The 13,465-nt window shown below is 37.9% G+C and overlaps 1 protein-coding gene across 5 annotated transcripts in view; it reads right to left on the bottom strand.

The window, feature by feature from the left end:
* STK31 (serine/threonine kinase 31) overlaps positions 1 to 13,465 on the bottom strand; it is a 91,398-nt gene that overhangs the window by 10,559 nt on the left and 67,374 nt on the right. The gene's annotated exons all lie outside the window — the stretch shown is intronic.

Genomic DNA, 13,465 nt, shown 5'->3' with positions numbered 1-13,465 from the left:
AGCTTATTACAATGTTGATTTCATGTATTAAGTACAAAGAAAATAAATCAAGCATGTTTCTTTCCTCCCTAATTCTTAATCTATGTTCAAGAGATACATGTTAAACTTTTAAAACTGTTAAATATAAAGATTTCTTACATACACAAAGTACTCTGAACCCTACATATTTATCACCCAGCCCCAACAACCATCAACCCTATACATAAAACTATATAAATTATTTTTGAGGTAAATCCTATACATCTCATAATTTCATCTGTAAATACATTAGTAAATATTTCTAAAAGTTAAAATCTTTTATTTTGACACAATGACAATATCATCCCACTAACAATTCAGTGATTTTTTTTCCCATTTTTTCTTTTTTTTTTATTTTTTCAGCATAACAGTATTCATTATTTTTGCACCACACCCAGTGCTCCATGCAATCCGTGCCCTCTACAATACCCACCACCTGGTGCCCCCAACCTCCCACCCCCCACCCCTTCAAAATTCTCAGATCGTTTTTCAGAGTCCATAGTCTCTCATGGTTCACCTCCCCTTCCAATTTCCCTCAACTCCCTTCTCCTCTCCATCTCCCCTTGTCCTCCATGCTATTTGTTATGCTCCACAAATAAGTGAAACCATATGATAATTGACTCTCTCTGCTTGACTTATTTCACTCAGCATAATCTCTTCCAGTCCCGTCCATGTTGCTACAAAACTTGGGTATTCATCCTTTCTTTTTTCTTTTTTTTTTTACAGCTTTATAAACATATATTTTTATCCCCAGGGGTACAGGTCTGCGAATCGCCAGGTTTACACACTTCACAGCACTCACCATAGCACATACCCTCCCCAATATCCATAACCCCACCCCCCTCTCCCAACCCCCTCCCCCCATCAACCCTCAGTTTGTTTTGTGAGATTAAGAGTCACTTATGGTTTGTCTCCCTCCCAATCCCATCTTGTTTCATTTACTCTTCTCCTACCCCCTCAACCCCCCATGTTGCATCTCCTCTCCCTCATATCAGGGAGATCATATGATAGTTGTCTTTCTCCGATTGACTTATTGGAAAAAAGACAGCCTCTTCAATAAATGGTGTTGGGAAAATTGGACAGCCACATGCAGAAAAATGAAATTGGATCATTTCCTTACACCACACACGAAAATAGACTCAAAATGGATGAAGGATCTCAATGTGAGAAAGGAATCCATCAAAATCCTCGAGGAGAACATAGGCAGCAACCTCTTCGACCTCAGCCGCAGCAACATCTTCCTAGGAACATCACCAAAGGCAAGGGAAGCAAGGGCAAAAATGAACTTTTGGGATTTTATCAAGATCAAAAGCTTTTGCACAGCAAAGGAAACAGTGAACAAAACCAAAAGACAACTGACAGAATGGGAGAAGATATTTGCAAATGACATATCAGATAAAGGGCTAGTGTCCAAAATCTATAAAGAACTTAGCAAACTCAACACCCAAAGAACAAATAATCCAATCAAGAAATGGACAGAGGACATGAACAGACATTTCTGCAAAGAAGACATCCAGATGGCCAACAGACACATGAAAAAGTGCTCCACATCACTCGGCATCAGGGAAATACAAATCAAAACCACCATGAGATATCACCTCACACCAGTCAGAATGGCTAAAATTAACAAGTCAGGAAATGACAGATGCTGGCGAGGATACGGAGAAAGGGGAACCCTCCTACACTGTTGGTGGGAATGCAAGCTGGTGCAACCACTCTGGAAAACAGCATGGAGGTTCCTCAAAATGTTGAAAATAGAACTACCCTATGACCCTGCAATTGCACTGCTGGGTATTTACCCTAAAGATACAAACGTAGTGATCCGAAGGGGCACGTGCACCCGAATGTTTATAGCAGCAATGTCTACAATAGCCAAACTATGGAAAGAACCTAGATGTCCATCTACAGATGAATGGATAAAGAAGATGTGGTATATATACACAATGGAATACTATGCAGCCATCAAAAGAAATGAAATCTTGCCATTTGTGACGACGTGGATGGAACTAGAGGGTATCATGCTTAGTGAAATAAGTCAATCGGAGATTTTTTTTCTTTTTGAGTAATTCTTTAATATAGACATACCTCACAGATATTGTACATCTGGTTTTAGACTACCTCAGTAAAACAAATATGACAATAAAGCAAGTCAAATGAAGTGTGCAGTAACATTATGCCTAAAAAAGCCTATATACATTCCTTAATTTTAAAAATACCTTATTGCTAAAAAATGCTAATTATCTAACCTTCAATGAGTCATAATCATTGATCACAGATCAGAATAAATATACTAGTAATCAAGAAGTCTGAAATATTGCAAAAATTACCAAAATATGACCCAGAGACACTATGTGAGCTGATGCTATTGGGAAAATGACATCAATGAACTTGCCTGACACAGAATTCTGTACCTTCAATTAGTAAAAAAAAAAAAAAAAAAAAAAAAAAAGCTGTATCTGCAAAATGCAATAAAGCACAATGAAACAAGATATGCCTATATAAACTATCCAGTTTTCAAACATTTTTTTAAGATTTTTTTTTTTCATTTGGCAGAGAGATAGAGAGAGAGCACAAGTAGGCAGAGCAGCAGGAAGACAGAGGGAGAAGCAGGCTCTCTGCTGAGCAGGGAGTCCAACATGGGGCTTGATCCCAGGATTCTGGGATCAAGACCTAAGCCAACGGCAGCCACTTAACTGACTGAGCCACCCAGGTCCCATGATTTTATTTCTGAGTAATCTCTACACCCAACGTGGGATTCAAACTTACAACCCCAAGATCAAGAGTCACATGCTCCATAGTCTGAGCCAGCCAGATACCCCCAGTTTTCAAAACTTTTATCATCCCATAAATATCAGAAATTATTATACTTTCATATAGTTTACTTAAATCCAGATTCAAATAAGTTCCATACATTGTAATTTAAAAACGAGCAAAAGGACTTACGGTTTCTTCCTTCTCCTTTACCACTAAGTAAAACTATGTTAGAAATAACAGAACACAACAAAGGAGGTCTGTGAGAGAGTAAAGAGGAAAACAAACTGGTTAAAAAACCCCAGGACTGGAGCGTCTTATGACCCCCACATCCAAAACAACAAAAAATGACTCATCTAGGATAAATTCAAATTAATGAAAATTCTGAAAACTAAAAACAAAAACAAATCTTGAAAGCAACCAAAGAAAAACATTATCTACAAAGGGATATCAACTTGAATAACAGAGAATTTCTTATATGAAACCATGGAAACCAGAAGGAAGTGGCACAACAGTTTTCAACTGCTAAGAGAAAAGAACCTTCAACCACAAATTTTATATCCAGTGAAACTATCCACCAGGAAAAAAGTGAAATCAAAATTTCATTGATGAAGGAGAACTAAAAGAATATGTCTCGAGAAGACGCATTCTTAAAGACTAGGTAAAGGAAGCGTCAACCAAAAAGAAATGAATTTTCGAGGCACCTGGGTGGATCAGTTGGTTAAGTGTCTACCTTCAGCTCAGGTCATGATCTTAGGGTCCTAGGACTGAGCCCCCACATGGAGCTCCCCACTCAGTGGGGAGTCTGCTTCTCCCTCTCATTCTCTCTGTCCCTCCCCCACGTTGTGCCCTTTGAAAGAGCACTGGAGCATTAGGAAGGAATAACAATGGAAAGAACAGAAATATAAGGGAATGTCAAAGACTATCTTTCTCATCATAAGTTTCCTAAATCATATATAATGACTGAAACAAAAGTTATTACATTATACTATCTGACACTTAAGACAATGATAGTTAAAAGTGGGTAGGGTGAAGGAACTTAAACAAAAGGCTTTTACACTTCCCTCAAAGTGTTGAAACACTGATACTAGTAGAATTTGATAAGACACATACATATATTATAATACCCATACCAACCGCTCAGAAAACTACAGAAGGTAATACACTCAAAACACTATAAATAGGGGCACCTCGATGGCTCAGTGGGTCAAGCCTCTGACTTCAGCTAAGGTCATGGTCTCAGGGTCCTGGGATCGAGCCCCACATCAGGCTCTCTTGCTCAGCAGGAAGCCTGCTTCCCCTCGCTTTCTGCCTACTTCTGATCTGTCAAATAAATAAAGTATTTTAAAAAAAAAAAAAACAAATAAATCAAGATCAACTCTTTAAAAATGTTCAAGTAACCCAAAAGAAGTCAAGAAAAATCAATAAAAAGCCTCTTCTGTTCTGTAATACTTCGGAGCTCCCTTCTACTTACTAGAAGGGATGCTGACTGACTCATGAACTGATTAATAAAGCTAATTAGATCTTTAAATTTTATTGTTGACTTTTAGTTATTTAACAAAATCTTATCTTCTCACAATCCTTATCTCCTAACAAGCCTCTTACTAACAAGCTATAAGAGATACTGAATTAACACACTGGTTTAAGAGATAGAAGAGAAATTTGAGAATTCATAAGATAGTAAAAATGCCAAAGCATGATTAACTGGAAGGGTGAGGTGAGGCAGATGGAAGAGTCAAGAAGACTACAAGTTGTCAGCTCAGATGACTAGAAAAAATTGTTTGGGGAAGGCAGGAGAAATGGGATAATGGTAAAGAGTGCACATTCTGGAGACAGACTGGCTAGGTTTTAATCTTGGTTCCATCTCTTAGCAGCCACTGGCTCTGAATAAATCATCTAATTTCTCTTTGCCTCAGTTTCCTCACTTATAAGGCCCCTGCAAGAATTAAGTTGGATAAATACTTATAATAAAGTAACTGTTACATAGTAAGCACTCATTAAGTGTTACCTATTTTTGTTTTTTAAATTTCAGGTAACTTGGGACATCTGCGTTAGCAATGTGAAATGCTGTCCTTATGAGGGTCTCTAGTTTTATCACTAAGAATAGCTTGGTAATTAAACACTGACAAAAGCTGAATCTGGCTGAAAAGTATAAAGGGTTTCATTATTTATCTTTATTTTTGTGTAACTTTCCACAACAAAACAAAAACTAGACAACAGCTTTACTTGTCCTAATTGGCCTCCTTTTATCTTAGAGATAATGGTTTGTACGACAGACAAGATTTCCTTTCTTATAATTGCTAGAAGATCAGAGCAATCTTAGTGGTTTATTCATAGAAAATATATTCATCGGGATGCCTGGGTGGCTCAGTTGGTTGGGCAGCTGCCTTCGGCTCAGGTCATGATCCCAGCGTCCTGGGATCAAGTTCCACGTCGGGCTCCTTGATCGGCAGGGAGCCTATTTCTCCCTCTGCCTCTGCCTGCCATTGTCTGCCTGTGCTCGTTCTCTCTCCCTCTCTTTCTGACAAATAAATAAATAAAATCTTTAAAAAAAAAAAAAAAAAGAAAAGAAAATATATTCATCAAGGATGGTAAATAGGCTTGTTTTTCAAACAATACTATTCCTTATGGGTGTTATTTTGAGGTCATATCTGAGATCAATGAGCATGACCACAATCATTTTGCAGTATATCTGTTAGAAGGAAAGAATGGCAACACATGAATTGTGTATTAGCAGCTCCAAACGGGTTTCTGTGGTGTATATTTTGTTGTTGCTATTGTTTTTAGATTTTAATTTTTTTATTTAGAGAAACAGCAGGGGTGAGGTTCAGAGAGAGTATCTAACACAGACTCCACACTGAGTGCAGTACCTGATGCAGGGCTCAACCCACCAATCGTGACCTGAGCAGAAACCAAGAGTGAGATGCTTACCTCACTGAGCCACTCAGTGAGTCAGGGTTTGTGTACAAACAAGGGTTTGTGATGTGCATTCTATAGTACTCTCATTGGTGGTTCAACTCTACGTTCACACCCCTTTTCTTTTCTTTCTCTCTTTTCTTCCTTTCTTTCTCTCTCTCTCTCTCCCCTCCCTCCCTTCTTTCTTTCCTGAGATATTTATTTATTTATTTATTTATTTATTTATTTATTTGAGAGCGAGTGAAAGTATGAGAGATCACAGAAGGAGAAGGAGAAGCAGACTTGCCTCTGAGCAGAGAGCTGATGTGGGGCTTCATCCCAGGACCCTGAGATCATGACCTGAGGCGAAGGCACACTTAACATCTGAGCCACCCAGGCGTCCCCTGCTATTTTTTTCTTTCTTTTCTACTTTCAATTTGTCATGTCTTGCTCTGTTTTAAAGTACCTCTGTGAACTGATTGCCTTGTATCCTTTCTGGAACAAGATAAAGTATCTAGTAAATTAAGGTAAAGTTAGCTAGCAGGAAAGCATATATACACAATTGGAAACTCTGGCAAGAGCATCAGATTACTGCCATAAATGTAGGAGCTACTAACAAATAAATGGCGCTAGACACTCTGAAAGTAAATAAGAACATCCAAGGAAAGGCTACACAGTGAAAATTTTAGTAGAATGTAAGCAAAATCCTTGTGGACACTAATAGTTAACAGGAAGTAAGGAAGAGTTAAAAAAAAATGCCCAATCACAAAAGTGAAAAAAACTAAGATGTGTCACAGAAAACAATGGGTAAAGGAATTACTGTGGATTTTTGTTTTGTTTTTTGATATACCAGACTTAATAACCGCATTTTTAGGCTGAAGGAAAGGTGCAGAATAAAAAGAAATATATTGAAGTTACTAAAAAGATAAAAGTAGTGTGAAAGTGATGTTTTAGAATAGAAGATGAGAGAATGGGGTCAAGGCCACATATGGATGGCTTGTACTGAAGGAATACTTTCAAACTGGACTAGAAGACAGAGACTGGGTAAAGAAATGAATAGTTTGTAAACAGAAGAACTGAAATTTGAGAGAAAGCACACATGATCTCATTTTTTTCTCTCAAGAAAATAAGAAGTAAGGTCAACTGAAAAGAATGAGAGTGTGATTTCAATAGGTGCTTGGGGAAAGCAGTAAAAGGTTTAAAGTAAGCTTTCAGAGAAATATGAGAATGAGCTGGCTGTGGGCAAGTAAAAGGACTAAAAGCACTGAGGACCCAAAAGAAATTAAACTGATATAGTGGTGACATTCTGCAAAAGCATTCAGCTTCCAAGGTATAAAGGCATTCAACGGATCCCAGACAAAATGGAGTAGACCCAATCAGCTTCAGCCTTAAAAAAGAAATCAACACACAAACATAAGAAGACTCTAAAAAGTGGAAAGAAGAAGGTGAAGTACCTAGGGACACCTTGGGACTTGAATCCTGAGTCCTTCTTTTGAACCTCCTATATTGCAGAGGGAGTGCTAGAAAATCCTGCAATTCAGAAACCCCAAGAGTCACAGATTTTTTTTTTAAGATTTTATTTATTTATTTGACAGAGATCACAAGTAGGCAGAGAGAGAGATGAGGAGAAGCAGGCTCCCTGCTGAGCAGAAAGCCCGATGCAGGACTCGATCCCAGGTCCCTGGGATCATGACCTGAGCCGAAGGCAGAGGCTTAACCCACTGAGCCACGCGGGCACCCCGAGTCACAGAGTTAAAAAAAAAAAACAAAAAAAACCACCCCTAGAAAAGCCTGATCCCTTTAGCCAAAGAACTGGGAAGAGAGTGGTCCCGTAGTATAAAAACTTTCCTGTAATATTCCCTACTCCAGTCAAATACTAAATGAAAAACTCCCCCATACCACCCAGTGTCACCGGGGCTGAGTGGGAAGCTGGATTTTCATCCCCACCATCAACAAAGAGGCAGAAGAAGGCAATGTGAGATGGCATCAGCTGGCACTCTACCCAAGTGGTACTGTCACTGGGACCCAGCAGGGAAGCTAAATTCCAGTCCTACTCAGAAGCAACAAAGTGGAACAAAGCAATGTGAGGCAGTGTTAGTGAGACTCTATTTTTTCATCTCCACTCCCCAAGTGTCAGCAGGACCCAGTGGAAAATAGAACTTCCAGGCTTACCAGGCAGCAAAAGGCACAAAGAGTAAAATAAGGTGGTGGTGGTAAAGCAGACATTTAAGTATGGTTCCTGTTCCCCAGTGTCAACAGGACTCCACGGAGAGATGAATTTCCACTGCCACCCATCAGCAATGAGAGGAGGCAAGACATTCACCACAATTCAGCATTCTGCATTTGCTGGGGTGTTGTCAGCAGAGCCAGGGAGGAGATGAAGATCTAATCATATCTGAAACTGTACACTACATTAACTGGGGGCCTATCTCCAAAAAATGAAGGTTAAATAGGATGCAGGGTCTCAGAACATAATACCCAAATGTTCAAAATATGATTGAATAGGACATGCCAGACTAAGAACCAAAAAAATCCCAACCTGAATAAGAAAAAGACAACCAGGAGATACCAAGATGACACAGAGGGATTATCTGACAAAGATTTTAAAGGAGCCATCATAACAATGCTTAGAGATCAAACACACATGGAACAAAATAATAGCCTCAGCAAAGAAAAAAACAGAAGATATAGAGAAAACCAAAAGGAAATATTAGAACTGAAAAAGAACAGAAAATTTTTTTAACTCATTGGATTGGCCCAATGGCATGAGGAGTATGACAGAGGAAAGCACCAATGAAATTAAAGAAAGAAACACAGAAAGTACCCAATTTGAATAGCAACCAAAAAATGGACAGAACCTCAGGAACCTGTGAAACAGTAAGAGAATGATCCAAATTTATGTCATCAGAACTTCAGAAAACAAGAAGAAAGAGTATAGGGTCAACAAAACCATGTGAAGAAATAATTGCTGAACCAAATCTTACAAATTTGCTGAAAACCATAAATCTACAAATTGAAGACGAGCAAGCCTCAAAGAGAGTAAACCCAAAAAATATATGCCAAGACACTTCATAATCAAACTGCAGAAAACTAAAGACAAGGAAAATTGTAGCAATGCTAAAGAAAAACATCACATTACCAAGAAACCAATGATTCAAATGACAGTAGATTTCTCATGAGAAACCATGAAGGATCAAAACTATTCATCATTGGCTTCAGTAAAGGCTATGCCTTCAAGACTTAATGATATGTTTAGTGAAGGAAGAAGGTGGTTTGCACAAAGCCTCAAAAGACTGAAATTCTGGGGCACCTGGGTGGCTCAGTAGGTTAAAGCCTTTGCCTTCAGCTCAGGTCATGATCTCAGGGGTCTGGGATCAAGCCCCACATCGGGCTCTCTGCTCAGGAGGGAACCTGCTTCCCCCTCTCTCTCTGCCTGCCTCTCTGCCTACTTGTGATCTCTGTCAAATAAATAAATAAATAAAAATTTTTTTAAAAAAAGACGGAAATTCTGTGATGGGACATCACTTAAGAAGCAGCAATGTCCTTCCTTAACTCACACAATCCTCATGTCCACACTTAAGATAACAATGGGCTCCCTCACAGTGGGCAATTAAAAAGTTTAAGTACTTAGTTAAGTGCCAAAAATGCTTTATGTGCTCCTAGCAAGGGAGGATGTTATCATCGTGTTATAAATAGACATAATAATGTCCTTAAATTAACAATGTTTGGTCATACTATGGGAAAAATCAAATATATGACTTTAATAAAATTTATTCATGCATGAAAATAAAACTTTTTTTGAAATCGGTAAGAACTTTTTTTAAACATATATAGCAGGCCATAAAACATACCTAGAATTAAGGTCTTAAAGAGACTAAAGGGAAGAAAAGGAATAAAAGGGAATACAGCGGGGCGCCTGGGTGGCTCAGTGGGTTAAGCCGCTGCCTTCGGCTCAGGTCATGATCTCAGAGTCCTGGGATCGAGCCCCGCATCGGGCTCTCTGCTCAGGAGGGAGCCTGCTTCCTCCTCTCTCTCTGCCTGCCTCTCTGCCTGCTTGTGATCGATCTCTCTGTCAAATAAATAAATAAAATCTTTAAAAAAAAAAAGGGAATACAGGATAGTCTGGATGTTCTATGATGGTGTTCAAGGCTGATGAAGGAAAGAAGAGAAGCTAGAAGGTTGCTGACACATGAGGAGAAAAGAAAGTGCACAAAAACATATTGGAGATTTAAGAGCAGTTATAGTAAAATGAGAGGTTAGGAAATCCTGTCAAGATAAAAATGCACTGGATTGAATTCTACTACTTCTGTAAAGGAAAAATTACACGGGATCACAAAACCCTGTTTTTAGAAGGTTCAACTGAAATTGCAAGAAGGTATGCATCTGAAGTTGTTAAGAAGGTCCAGAAAACCCAAGGTTAGTTGTTCGATTGATCAGTATGACTACTAACATCTCCTAGAAATACATTAGGAGTTGGAATTTTTAAAAATCTTCAAACAGGTTTCCAAAGAAATGTATAAGGTGCCCTAAATAAAAAATGAGTAGATGAACTCACCAAAAAAAACATGGCATACTTAAAAAAAAAAAAAAAAAGCCTACTACTTCAGTACATAATTGTGGCTAAAATTTAAACATTCATTCTGATACCATAAAGACATGCATTCACTCAGTTAGTATGTGAATGCCTCTTCTGCACCAGGCACACTGCAGATACAGCAGCAAGTAAGACACACAATCTGTCCCCAAAAAGCTTACATTCTACTGGCAGAAGCAGACAATAATAAACACAAATAAAAGAAATATATAGTATGTTGAGAGAAAACTAAAGCAGGGCAAAGGATTACATTCTAAATGATACTAGGCTGAAAAATAAATCTCTGCAGAAAGAGTTATCCTGTCTCCTTCTTCCGTGAGAATGAGGATCCACTGGTCCTCTTTATCTCTCACCTCAAAGTACCCATCCAGGATGTAGCAGATCTAGGTGCAAATGCTCCTCATAGAATATCTTAATCTTTTCTTCATACTTCAGTAGTTCACTTCATATATGGTTATTATGTCCATTTAAGAGTAGTTTCTCTTCAGATCATCTCTAATTCTTGATCATTCTCATATTTGTCAGCAGCCAGCTTCCAGTAAAGAATCCTGAGCCAGCACAGCTGCTCCTGGCTGACCAGGTGGCCAGGCACAGCATGGTGGGGCCACCTCTGGTAGTGGGTGGACTCATCCACATACCAAGCCTGTACTATGAATGGGCCAGGCTGTCACAAGCACCCACCTGCACAATGGCCCAGCCCCAGCCCACTCACCTAGTACCTACTACCCAATTGTTAAGACTTACCACAAAGATACAATAATCAAGACCGTGTGGTATTAGTAAAAAGGTAAATATATAGCTCAATGGAACAGAATAGAGTCCAGAAACAGACTTACACAAATATGACCAACTAATACTTTACAAAGAGGCCAAGGAAAGTCAGTAGAAAATAAGTCTTTAACAAATGGTGTTGGAACAACTGGACATTCATATGCAAAGAACACAGACATTGACATAAACCTCACTCCTTATACAAAAATTACATCAAAACTGATCCTAGAGCTAAATGTAAAGCCTGTAACTAGAAAGTTTTTTGAGGGGAATAACAATAGAAAATCTTCATGACCCTGGATTAGGCAATGAATTCTTAGATATAATACCAAAACATAATCCATAGAAGGAAAACAATAATAAATTGAACTTTATGAAAATCAAATCCTTTTTCTCTGCAAAAGACACTGTTAGGAGAATAAAATTACAAGCCGTAGACTAGGAAAAATGTTTGTAAATGACACCTGAAAAGGGATTTACATCTAAAATCTGTGTGTGTGTGTGTGTGTGTGTGTGTGTGTAAGATTTATTTGACAGAGAGCACAAGCAGGGAGAGTGGCAAACAGAGGAAGAGAGAGGAGCAGACTCCCTGCTGAGCAAGGAGCTCAAGGAAGGGCCTCAATCCCAGGATTCTGGGATCATGACCTTAGTCAAAGGAAAACACTTAACCTACTGAACCACCCAGCCACCCTTATCTAGAATATATTTTTAAGCTCACCACTCAGTATTAAGAAATCCAATTTGAAACTGGGCAAAAGACTTAAACAGACACTTCACCACAGAGGATATGTGCAAGGAAATAAAAAGATATACATCATTATCCATGAGAGAAATTTAAATTAAAACCACAATGAGACAAGTACTATAGACCTATGAGAAATGCCCCAAACAGAAAATAAAAGCAATAATGTTAACAGTAATGAAGAGCTTTAAAACTCTCATTCACCGCTGTGTGCAGGCAAAATGTTTGGCAGATCCTTATAAAGTTATACCTATAATTACAATCTATCAATCTCTCTCCTGGTATTTATCCTAAAGAAATTAAAATAAACATAAACATAAAACCTATATAAAAATGTTCACAGCAGCTGTACTTATAATAGCCAAAAACTGTAAACCACCCAATGTCCTTTAATAGGTAAAAAGATAAACCTGACACATTGATAAATACTACTTGGCAACAAAAAAGGAATAGACTACTGCTATACTGAACAAATTGGATGAATCCCAAAGATATTATGCTGAGTGAAGAATTTAGTCTCAAAAGGTTCATAATCACCATTTATATGACATTCTTAAAAAAAAAAACCCCACAGTGATAGAGAAAACAGCAGCAGTTCCCAAGGGTTAAAAATTAGGGGGAGGGACTACAAAGGGACAGCAGATAGAAGTTTTTTTGAATTATGGAAGAGCTCCTCATCCTAATTATGATAATTATACTAATCTATACATATGTTAAAATTCATAGGACTGAATGTCAAAAATAGTCAACTGTACTACATGCTAGTTAGAAAATAAAGTTTTAAGGGTGTCTGGCTGTTCAGTTGGTAGAGCATGCAATTTTGATCTCTGGGTTGTGAGTTTGAGCCCTACATTGGGCATAGAGATTACTAAAAAAAAAATTAATTTTAAAAGAACTTAACACTAAAGAAGAGCAGAAATTCAGCACAAAAGTGTATGGACTCATATAGAGCTCTTTACTACCATTTGAAGAAGAAAGAAAATAGATTAAATAAAGACTATTACCATACATAAATGGTATCATATGACAGCTCTGAGGAACATAAAAATAGACAACACATTTACTTTCATTGCTCTGATGTAAAGAAGAAATAGATTACTGAAGCAATGATTAAAATGATGCCAGTTTAATCATTTCCATGACTATGATGGTTCTATGAAGCCAAACTCTAAATACACAAGCTAGCAAAAGGTTAAAACTTGTGAATAATTAAGTGGGAAGTGAGATCCCCTATGATTACCATGTGTGTAGGTATGTGTAGGTATAAACACTCTTTTGATAACAGCTTTATTGAGATATAATTGATGTTCAACAATGTATTTTAAGGTAATATGATTAGTTTTGATCTATGTATATACCTACAAAATCACCACAGTCAAGCTAATGAAACATAGTGATCATGCCAAAAAAATTTGGTCATGCCACTTTGTAATCCATCCCTCCTATTTCTCCCCTACCCTCAAACCCCAGGCATTAATGATCTCCTTTATGTCACTAAAGGTAAGTGTACACTTTTCATAAGTTTATATAAAGAGAACCAAAAAATATGTAGTCTTCCTTTCCTCTGGTTTCCTTAGCCTGGCAGGATGATTTTAAGATTCATCCATATTACTGGATGTATTGATAGTTCTTTCCTTTTTCTTGCTAGTAGTATTCCAATAGATATTCAGCAAACTGTTTATCCGTTCACCTAA

Source organism: Lutra lutra, chromosome 11 (genome assembly GCF_902655055.1).
Source record: "Lutra lutra chromosome 11, mLutLut1.2, whole genome shotgun sequence".
Classification (NCBI taxonomy): domain Eukaryota; kingdom Metazoa; phylum Chordata; class Mammalia; order Carnivora; family Mustelidae; genus Lutra; species Lutra lutra.
Note: the sequence above shows the minus strand (reverse complement) of the source record. Positions and strands in the feature narration are given on the sequence as shown.